The following is an 11604-nucleotide window of genomic DNA, read 5'->3' as shown; positions in this document are numbered from 1 at the left end:
GTTGCTGGAACTCTCCAGCCTCTGCCAATTCCATCTTGGAAATGGGATGATGTCAATATGGATTTCATCGTGGGCTTACCAAATACCTCTCAACATCATGATTCCATTTGGGTCATTGTCGACAGGCTCACAAAGACCGCTCATTTTATTCCAGTGCGTACTGAATATCGAGCCAAGAAATATGCCGAAATCTATATCGATCGGATTGTCTGTCTACATGGTGTACCCAAAACTATTATCTCGGATCGTGGTCCTCAGTTTGTGGCACGATTTTGGGAGCAGCTCCAAAGGCTCTCGGAACTAAATTAATTCGGAGCTCAGCTTACCATCCACAGACCGACGGACAGACCGAAAGGGTGAATCAAATTCTCGAAGATATGCTTAGAGCATGTGTCATCCATTATGACAAGAACTGGGACAAATGTTTATCCTTGGCGGAGTTTTCTTATAACAACAGCTATCAGGCTAGTCTGAAGATGGCACCGTTCGAGGCCTTATATGGTCGACGATGTCGAACTCCTTTGAGTTGGTCCCGGACTGGAGAACGTCAAATATTTGGACTTGAATTAGTGGTCAAGGCTGAGGAAAAAGTAAAAATAGTACAAGCAAATCTCCGAGCAGCCCAATCTCGGCAAAAGAGTTATTTTGATAAAAGAAGGGATCCTTTGAAGTTCATGGTTGGTGACCACGTTTATTTACGAGTATCACCAACTCGAGGCATTCAACGTTTCGGAGTCAAGGGTAAGCTAGCACCTCGCTATGTCGGGCCATATGAAGTCATTGAAGAATGTGGACCCGTGGCTTATCGTCTGCGACTTCCTTCACGACTCGCAGCCATCCATAATGTTTTCCACATATCCCAACTCAAGAAATGTGTTCGAGTTCCTATTGAAAGCATCGATCAACAAGAAAATTTTAGTGGAGCCCGATCTCTCATATACCGAATATCCACTCCGAATTCTGGATCAAAAAGAGAGAGGTACTCGTCAAAAGGTGGTGAAAATGAATAAAATTCAGTGGTCTCATCACACTGAAGAAGAAGCCACCTGGGAGACAGAATATTATCTTAATCGACATTATCCGGGTTTTCTTAGCTCCACCTCAGGTATCTCTTTTTCCCCTACCTAAATTCAATCATCCAATCTCGGGGCGAGATTCTTTTTAAGGGGGTAGGTTGTGACATCTCAGGTGTCAGTACACGTAAATACAGATCCCTGTACCCCATTTACACTAAGAGAAAATTGTGGGAAATAAATTCAAAGAGGAGAGGTCCAATAAAAGTCAAAGTATACCAAAAGAAATTAAAGTAGAAAGAAAAAGGAGTGAAAAGCTACTCAAAGTTCAATTAAAAAATGTGCACGAAATTTTAGTTGGCTCATGAGAGGTACTTCAATTGATATGTGCTCAAATGAACTTCAGCCAAAAATCAATCAAAAACTGAATAAAACCAAAGCCTTTTTGTGCAAGTTTGAAAATTTACAAATAGTTCAAAATGTGAGTTTCAAATGAAAATTTCCATAACACAAAAGTTGCAGATCTTGAAAAGTTATGCAAGTTTTGCATTCAACACTTTTTCATTTGAGCCCTCTAAGTAGGAGATATTTTTAGTTTACCGAGAGGTCCCTGAATTTTCAGAAATCGCAGATATGCCCTCACCTCTATCTCTCTCCTCTCGGCTTGCTCTGTTTCGCCCGCCGCCCGCCGTACGCCGCCGGTGGAATCGTCCACGGCGCATCCGCGGCCAAATGGACCCGGGGAACCCCTCCAGCGCCACCTGGCCTGCCCCTTGGCATCTCCCCAAGAGGACACGCGCCCCTGAGACTCTCCCGAGCTGCCACGCCGCCCCGCCATGCAGCTCGCCGCCTGCTCGCTCCGCCCGCTCGCCGTCGAAGTCGCCCCAGACCAAACTAGCCTCCCCCAGACGCCACTCCCCTTGCCCGGGTACTCTTTGGCCTATAAGTACCCCCAGAGCCCCGCCGTCGCGCAGCTTCCCCTCCTTCTTCCTCCTCCCGCCGTCCGCCATGTCCGGCGAGATCTAGCTCGCGCGGACCGGCCACCACAGCCCCGCATTGATCCATCCAATCACCCCAGCAGCTTCGCCACATCCCAGTTAAGCTACACGCGCGTGGAATCAAACCCAGAGTCGTTCCCCTTCTGCGCCGCCGCCGGCGAGCTCGGGCTCACCGCGGAGCGGCCAACCCAGAGGGAGAACGTGCACGACAACTACCCTGGGAGCTTCCTCACGCTCTCGCGGTGCTTGTGCGCGCGACGTTCCTCTACCCCGAGCCCTCCTTCGCCTACGACGCCGGCAACCTGAACATCTTCTCCGCCATTAGCGCCGGCGAGCTCGTCTCCGACCATCCTCCACCCGAACGGCTACAAGGGTGGGTGTTCCTCGACCTTCTCTCTCCCACGCGCCTCCCCGTTGCAGCCCCGGGAAGCCCTGCCTAGCAGAACACCACCGGCAAGATGCAACGACAGAAAAGGCCGGCGAAGGACCCGGTTGTAATTTCTTTTTTTCGCTCGAGGGTGCGTTTGCAAGATTTCCAGTGTTGGTCAGTGAACTTCAAAAATGCAAAACAAATCACAGAAAAATCATAAAAATACAAACTCAACTGATCTGGAATCATTGTAACAAGATCTACAAGTTTTGTAACAGTCAAATCTGCAGAAACTCTACCAAATTTAATCTAGGAAAAAGAATAAGAAAATCAACCTATGCATGTTCAGGAAGTTCCACTCAACAAATGACCTTGATTTTTGAATATGTTATCACTAATGGAATTTGAAGCTCACAGTAAAAAGATGGCATCCAACCAAAACAGTTATCATGTTGGAACAATCAAGATTCTCTAATCTATTGTTGACTTTCTCGATTTAATACTGGAAAACATATGCAAAAACTTGCTCTGGAATATCTACTACATGCATATGTAACTGAAACCTTGTTAATCCATAAACTTCATAATTATTAGAGTTCAATTGCTATATACCATGATTTATTATTGTTTAATCAACTTAATTCTTAATATATAGTTTTTATGCTCATAAAAATTTATATTTATTTCTGAAGTCTCACTTTAGTTCTGTGATCCTGTCTAAAAATTTTAAGCTACAGTTATTAAGTTTTTCTTTAGTTAAAAATCATGCTTAGCATCTCATGGTAAGAATTACCATTTTTGTTCTGAGTAAACTACACCATATCTGATCATGATTTTTGGACACGTTCTCTATTAGAGTATGTTATATCTATAATAAAAAGTTCACATGCAGTACTGGTCAAATGAACTTTGAGAAATTTATGCTAACTCATGATAAGTTAACCGCTTTACTAATTTATTGTATTGATATAAAGCTTGATAATTTTTCTGGAGTATGTTTAGTTCATGAATAGGCTCTGGTAAAAATATTAGAACCATATCCGTAGCATAACTCTCTGTAGATTTAATCTTATTTAATGGCTTGCTAATTTTGTTCATTTTATCACCTCTGCTGTATAAGTGAATAAAATCTGGAAAAACTACGGTACTAAGTAGATGCTTTATAGATGCTTCCATAAGATTTGTAGCACCAGAACCCATATCAAACATTCTGTACAAAAAGATGAAGCAACTAGAGTAATCTACGTACATGCATAATTATGGTAATTGCGTTAAGGTTAGATGCTGAAAAGTATACCATAGATGCTAAAGTTTGGATATGTGTTACTTTAATTTTTCATCACTAGCTCTTGAGTAGATTTGTTGTTATGAAATAGTGAAAGCATGCTATGTTTTAATATTGAAAATAAAAACCAAGCCCCGCACTCATTCATGAAGAAACGTAGTTGTGTTTACTACTCTATAAATGACTGCCCATGAAATGAAGTGTTAAAATTATCACTAAATTAACTTTTGTTGAACTACAACTTTATCGTGAAGAAAGAAATCGTTATTCATGAATAACTCATAATCTTGCATTGCATATAGAAACGGTTAACCTCGCGGACGGTGACTACGAATTGGTGCCCGCGGACTCTCGTGTTGACCAGGAGGTTATTTTGAACTGTGCTAACTTATCTCAAGACCTGGGCCCAGCCCCAGAGGTTTTTCTACCTGACAGAGCCCAAGAAGGCAAGCCCCGGTGCATAATCCCACTATTTTTAGTTACTATTCATCTAGCTACTTATAATGTGTTGTACTAATTTTATTTCAAGCATTTAAGTTTTCTAGGAGTTGATCGAAAACCTTAGATGCATGATCCCTAAGTACCTTTGTTTGATACCCGGATCTTTTTATCGACTAGTTGCCATGCTAATTAGGTACGGTAGAAGTCGAGGGGTTTCCTGCCTCTCGCGAGCAAATATGAATTTTTTTACTGATTTATTTCCTGCTGAAATATAAGGACAACGGGCGGGGTTGTGTAGTTGTGATACCCCGCTGGTGTAGTCAAAAATGGTTAAGGTCACGGTGTGTGGCTCATTTCGTTAAGCGTTTGAAAGTACTAGCCACATGCCGAGAAATATGGTAATCGATAAGCTTAAGTACCTGATTGGACCGGCGAGTGGAACGACCATTCACCCTCTTGGTAGAAGTAGGTTTTATTTTTGTCCGGACGTACGGGTACAGAGACGTCGGGCTCTGTAGTCGGGGAGGGTGACCCGGATCCACGGACTGGAAAGAAAGGGGAACTGTAGCGTGGGCGGGAGCGAAGTCAATCCCCATGCGTGTGGTCTAGGTTCCCCTGGCCAGGTTGAAATTCGATTCAGAATCGTCCGCCTCTCACGGCATGAGATTGTTTAATGTTTTCGGTCACACAGAGTAACAAGTGGAACATGATGATGATAATACTGCTGGTTGATTAAATGGTTGCTCTACAATGTTTGAGTAGAGTTAGTGGCAAACTTAGAATGGTTAACTCCCACTAGAAAATGGCTAAGTAAAACTTGAAAGTAAGGATCAACACTTAGTGGCATTTTTTTTTGGCAAACAAACCCCAACAACCAAAAAGCCTTGTATGTCTAGTTATCGAACTATATTATATCCGGTGACGGGTGAGTCTTGCTGAGTATTAGTATACTCAGCCTTACTTGTGGCACTGTTTTTCAGGTACTAACTTCGAAGATCTGTTTGCGAGTCTTACTTGGCCGTGTACCTTGCCTCCGGGTTGGTCTGTTGAGTGGGATGGCCCTTCAGCTGGTGCTGACCACCCTCCCGCTGAGTGACGCTTTTCGTATGAGCTTTATCGATACGTCACTTCCTTTCGTTAGGTGTTTTATTGCTTCCGCTGAGACGATGACACTTGAATAATTGGTGTAGTTTGGAACTCTGTAGTACTTTGCTACTCTAAACTTGGTTTGTAATAAATTTCCTTTCCGCTGCAATCACTCTGAGATGTATGAAATGTTCTGTGTTGTAATCTCTGGGCTCATCTTCGTGTGAGTGTTGTCTGCTGATCCTGGAATAGCGTGGCTTTTATCGAGGCTTCACTTGAGGAACTGCCGGTGAGTGCCAAATTGGGTCAGAGTTGCTTAGCAACAAAGATCAGTGCACCCGGGCCCAGTAGTTTTGGGTGGTTCCGCCACATCAACGAGAGGGGCGCGAAGGAGGAGGACTAGCTCCCGCCGGCGCGGAGGAGGACGAGCTCCCCTGGGCGCGCGGCCGGTGCGAGGGCGAGCTCCCAGGGGCGGCTCTCCCTCGCCCCGAGCCGCGGCCGCCGCATCCTCCCTCGCTCCGAGCCGCGGCCGCCGCATCCTCCCTCGCCCCGAAGTCGCGGCCGCTGTGTCCTCCCTCGCCTGCCGCCGTCGCCGCGGCCTCCCTCCCTTGGGCGGCGCGGCCGGGGTTCGGGCCTGGTGGGGTGAGCTCCCCTAGGCGGCGCAGCCGAGGCTCGTGGCCGGCTGGAGCTCCCCTCCCCTGAGGCCCTGACGGCCATGCTGCCCGAGCTCCCTCTCGTGCCGATAAGCGCATTTTCAGAAGCTCCCCCAAACAAACATGATTAGCTTATCTGAAAAGCAGCTTCTTAGAAAAGCAAATACAGCTTTTCCTAGTAGAGCTTTTGGAGAAGCTGCAGCTCCCCAAACAGGGCCTAAATATCCTTGGACATTATTGAAGGATACCCACTGTCTCACTCAGTCATCCAACTTCAAGGAACCTATTCTCCGAACCAAAAGCAACAAAAAACAATGGCTTAGTTTCTAGGCCAACCAACATTGTCAACGTATCATTGGTCGAAAAGGGGTTCCTAGACCAAACCGGAGAAGAGCATGAATCACAAAGCAGCAAGCAGCTGAAAGAATATAATGCTGCAAGCCTGCAACACGACAGCACGCGATGCAATACCAGAGGCAAAACCAACGTACAAGTCGACAGAAATCAAATTTACTGTACACGTTGGATTTGCAACCTCGCTGTATATATGCTCTGCTCATACTCATAGCTCACACTAGCTAGCTGTTCCCCGGCAGCCAGGCGCGCGCACTCGTGTCCGCGGCGAGGCGAGGGAGGGATGCGATGCGGTGGAGGGAGAGGCGCTGGGTCGCCTTCCCCTCTTCACTTTTCCTCGCCATCTTCCTCCTCCGTGCGTTGGTCGGCCACCGGTCTGCGGCGGGGAGTGAACTGCCGCTGCCGGCGCCTGTGCCTGTCCGCGTCGGCGTGATCCTCAACCAGGCATCACCGACAGGGAAAAGGTTGCAGACCAGCATCCGTATGGCAGTGGAGGACTACTACTCGGTGCACCCAAAGTCAGCCACGAGGGTTGAGCTTCAGGCACTCGCCCGGCGATGCCGTTGCGGCTATCTCTGCCGGTAAAGCTCACCTCACAGTCAACAACTTGCTTATTCTGAATTTTCCGATCAGCACAGCAGCAGTGATGTCTGAACAACCACTTAATTGCAGCGGAGAACCTCGTCACGAACGCGCAGGTGCACGCCATCATCGGCCCCCAGACGCCGGCCGAGGCCGAGTTGGTGGCCACCGTCGGCAGCCGCGCCCACGTTCCTGTCCTCTCCTACTCCGCCACCGGCCCGCCGGTATCCCCGCCGTTCCTCGTGCGCACCTGCGCCGAAGACTCCTTCCTCGCCGCGCCCATCGCCGACATCCTCGGCAGCTTCGCGTGGCACGGAGCGGTGGTGCTGGTACACGAAGAGTACCCGCACGTTGGCGCAGGCATCATCCCCGCGCTCGTGGACGCGGGCACGAGCATAGCAGGCCGCGCGGCCGTGCCGGTCGGCGCGTCCGACGGCCGCCTCGACGCCGTGCTGTACCACGTCATGTCGAAGACGACGGCGCGCGTGTTCGTCGTGCACATGTCCCCGTCTCTGGCGCCCCGGGTGTTCCGCCTGTCCAAGAAGGCCGGCATGATGTCCCAAGGCTACGTCTGGATCGCCACCGCCGGCCTCGGCGACGACGACGACAGGGACCGGCTGAGCGCCGACGACATCGACGCCATGCGCGGTGTTGTCATCGTGCGGCCTCACGTGCCGCCGTCGATCCGAGCCAGCAACTTCGCCGTTCGGTTCAAGGCGAGGTTCAGTCATCAGGAGAAGCTTGGATCACAGGAGATCCCTCCTGACCCAACCGTGCCAATGCTCCGAGCGTACGACACGTCATGGGCCATTGCTGCCGCAGCCGAGGTGGCAGGGCACCAAGCGGCGGGTCGGCTCGCCGGAGAAGCACTTCTGAATGCGGTGGTCGAGACGACGTTCGATGGGCTCGCCGGTAAGTTCAGGCTCGTGGACAAGCAATTGCAGATGCCGGCGGCGTACGAGATCGTGAACATCGTTGCGGATGGTACAAGGACAGTAGGATTTTGGACAGAGCAGACGAGGGTCTCACAGGATCTGCGTCCAAGCAGCCCGAGAGGTCTGAAGCAGATCGTTTGGCCGGGTGAACATCAATCTGTACAGTCGTCACGCGTTCCCAAAGGATGGGGTGCCAGTTCACCTAGCGGCCGAGAGCTCGTCGTCGCCGTGCCGGTGAAGCGTGGATTCAACCAGTTCGTGGACGTGTCCGACGACTACTCGACCGTCACTGGCTACTGCATCGACGTGTTCGACGCGGCGATGAAGGCGCTACCTTCTCCGGTGAGCTACCATTATAAGTGGATGCCGTTCAATCGCAGCTCGGAGTCTTATGACCAGCTTGTGCGCCTTGTTCCCCAACAGGTCAGTACCGGCTACCGAACGACACGGCACGTCTAGAGGTGGCACAATTAAATTTCTGACGTGCCGAGTATAGTATGTTTGTAACTGAATTACTGACGGATTAAGCTGGTCTGTGTGTATATAGATAGCTGACGTGGTCGTCGGCGACGTGACCATCACCTCCAGCAGGATGGGTGAGGTGGACTACACGATGGCGTTCGCCGGGTCGGGGTGGTCGATGGTCGTGCCGGTGAAGACGGGCACCAGCACGAGCATGTTCTTCTTCATCAAGCCGCTGACCGCCGGCCTATGGCTCGCCAGCTTCGCCTTCATCGTCTTCACGGGCTTTGTCGTGTGGGTGATCGAGCACCGGATCAATCCCGAGTTCCGTGGCACGCCGCTGCAGCAGCTGGGTCTCATCTTCTATTTCGCCTTCGCGACGCTCGTCTTCGCACAGAGTATATATACATGCCTCTAGGTAGCAAAGTTGCTCTTCGCTTTTTCTATCCTCTTAATGAAAAACGTGCTCAAGCACGGTTGCAAAAAAAGTTGCTCTTAGCTTGTTGTCTGCATCAAGTCCATCCAACAATTTGAAGGCATATATTCTCGCTCGTTGGTTCCCAGGGGAGAAACTGGTGAGCAACCTGGCAAGGTTCGTGGTGATCGTATGGGTGTTCGTCGTTCTGATCCTGACGTCCAGCCATCTTCGACGAGATCCCGTACCTGAAGCTCTTCCTGTCGCAGTACTGCAATGGGTACGCCATGGTCGGCCCCATCTACAAGGACGCCGGCTTCGGCTTCGTAATGATTCTCCTCGCGCCACTCGTGCTGATCAAGAGAAGTAATGGAGATGCATGCGTGGAGAGCAATGCAACATTCCATCCGCGCTTGTTGTTTGTTCCATTCCATGATCGGGATTATTGCATTGCATGCAGGTGTTCCCGAAAGGATCTGCCATGTCGGCTGACGTGTCGCGCGCGATTGTGTCGCTGACGGAAGGGGGCGAGATGGCGCGGATCGAGAGGAAATGGTTCGGCGACCCCGGTGCCTGCGACAGCCAGGGCAGCGGCGGCGTGGGCGCGTCCAGCCTCTGCTTCTGGAGCTTCAGCGGCCTGTTCCTCGTTACCAGCGTCGCCTCGGGGCTCTCGCTCGTCGTCTACCTCACCACTTTAGCCTACCGGGAGCGCAACGAGCTGAGGGCGGCGGAGCCAGCTGGGGCGGGGAGCATGTCGCTGCGGCGGCTGCGCGCGTGGCTGCAGCACTACGACAGGAAAGACACCAGGTCAGCTTCAAGCGGCGGGACGACGACGGCTCAGTGAGGAGGAACGTCGTCGACGCAAAGCAGCAGATGAATGGAGAAGCCAAGGAGGAAGCCGCCATCCGCGACATTGCTGCTGCTCCTGCGGTGAGTCCGTCGGGTGGAATCATCGGTGAGTCTGATGATGTTTGTGGCGCTGCATCTTCGGAGGAGGAGGTGGCACACGTGGCGTCGACGACCTCCTCCGAGCTGCAGATGCAGGAGGCGGCCGTCCTGTCCAGGGAAATAGACGCGACCTCTGCCCGTTATAGATTGTCGTCAGTCGTCCCTGAAATCTCCGTTGAACGGCGAGAAAGAGAGTAGCGCGAAATCAGCATGAGTCAAATGCTATGTGATTTAAGATTTCCACTTAGAGCATTCCCAACCCTCCACCTCAACTGGTATCCATATAATTAATTATAGTGTTACGTAAGCAAAAGTTTGATGTGGCAAGCAAATTAATGGAGAGAGAGGAGAAAAATCATAAAACCATTGTTAGGCCAGTCTGAGTTTTATGGGCACAGAATTTCATGGTGATGAAACTCTCCTCACAATCTCATGAAACTCCATCCTTTTCTCTCATTGTCATGTCAGCAAAAGTGATAGTATTTAATGTCAGAAACCATCCATAAAATTCCCATTGAGACATGCCTTAGGAATAAAACTAGTGTGATCTCATCCGCTGGGTGTCTATTCATGGAATCCCTTCTCCATGTGTATATATGTACATACTCTTGAGATCAATACAAGGATTCATTCATCTCCATTTTTTGTCTCTCATTTTACATTCATTTTACATTCAAGTACTGCAACTCGTTATCAACACTTTTGCTCTGCAATTCGAGCAACAAAAAGTACACCAGTCCCTGCCTTGCCTTCTCCATCAGAGACGACGAATCGACGACTGGTTCCTCATCTTGTAGCGACAGTCTCGCTGACGGAGAAGAACGGCATCGTCGCAAACATGCTCTTGTTCATGAAGGATTTCTTATCTCGACAAATTCATGAACGAATGAGAGAGAAGCAAACAGAAGGAGAGCATGGACTCACCATCGTGTGTGGAGACGATCGCAAGAACAGAAGTATTTTACCCTGTACAATTAAAAGAGATGGTACTTATCTGTGTACTACTAAAAAATTCGTTCCCTATCGCACCTGTAAAATTCACGCGATGGTATACACATGCGAAAGATTTTTTTAGTGATACACAAGTAAACACCATATTTTTTAATTGTACACGGGGAAAAGACTCCAAAAACAGAGAGTTCTGCACATCTCGATCTCTCCAATCGAGATAGGCACCGTTACCATGAGTTTGGATCGGTGATGAAGCAGGCAATTTTTTCTTTTCACCATGAGAAGACGAAACTGAGAAGAATCAGTAGAGAAGAAATCGAGCATTCTTCATTAACGGGAAAATGGCATCGACTCCATCTAAGGTACAACGCCGAATCGCTAACCATTGATGCGATTGTGGAGATTGTTCTTGTTCCTCCGTGCCACCATCATGCCCGTGGTGTGTGCCAATTTCTTCACCGAAAAGCAGATGCCAGCACTCGGGGTGGTTGAGCGGCGTCATTGACGCCTCCCGGCTTGATCACCGAGGCACAGGCACCCTTGCCGCATGCCGCGCCTCTCCATTGCCTCACACGCGTCGGCTCCTGCACGCCGTCACGGCTGCGGCGATCTGCCGCTCCGGTCTTATCCTGACCGGCCATCACCACGTCTCGAACGGGATCGATGGTGGCCTAAGCCGTTGCGAAAGGGGGGCTCGAGGAGGAGGGAGGGGTGCGCCGACCGGAAGGCCGACAGATCAAGGCCTCAGCGGTCGCGGATCTGCTCGGGAAGGACCGGAATCGGAGGTGGCGGCGGCAGTTATAGGCGGTGGTGGTGTGTATGACGGTGGCCAGCGCCAGCAGGGCCAGGAGCAAGCTCGCCAGCGCGGCAGCGGCGGTGGGCCGGTGGGGCTCACCTGCACGTGCCTAGCGACGGTTGCGGCTGGCTGGCGAGCGGAACTGGAGAAGCGGCGGCGGCCTCAGCAATTCGCATCTGGAAGGGGCGGCAGTTGGGGACCCGCCCGGTCGCGGATTTTTTTTATTTTTATATTTAAAAAAAATTAAAATTTCAAAAATATATGGCGGTTTCGAAAAATTTCAAAACTATACCCCTGTCGCCCCCTGCTTGGGGG

At 50.2% G+C, this 11604-nt stretch overlaps 1 pseudogene; it reads left to right on the top strand.

Moving 5' to 3' along the window:
* Positions 1-6436: 6436 nt before the first annotated feature.
* LOC120695386 lies at positions 6437-10182 on the top strand (annotated as a pseudogene).
* Positions 10183-11604: the final 1422 nt, after the last annotated feature.

This window comes from Panicum virgatum, chromosome 2K (assembly GCF_016808335.1).
Source record: "Panicum virgatum strain AP13 chromosome 2K, P.virgatum_v5, whole genome shotgun sequence".
Taxonomy (NCBI): domain Eukaryota; kingdom Viridiplantae; phylum Streptophyta; class Magnoliopsida; order Poales; family Poaceae; genus Panicum; species Panicum virgatum.
The sequence above is the reverse complement of the archived record's forward strand: the minus strand, read 5'-3'. Positions and strand labels throughout refer to the sequence as shown.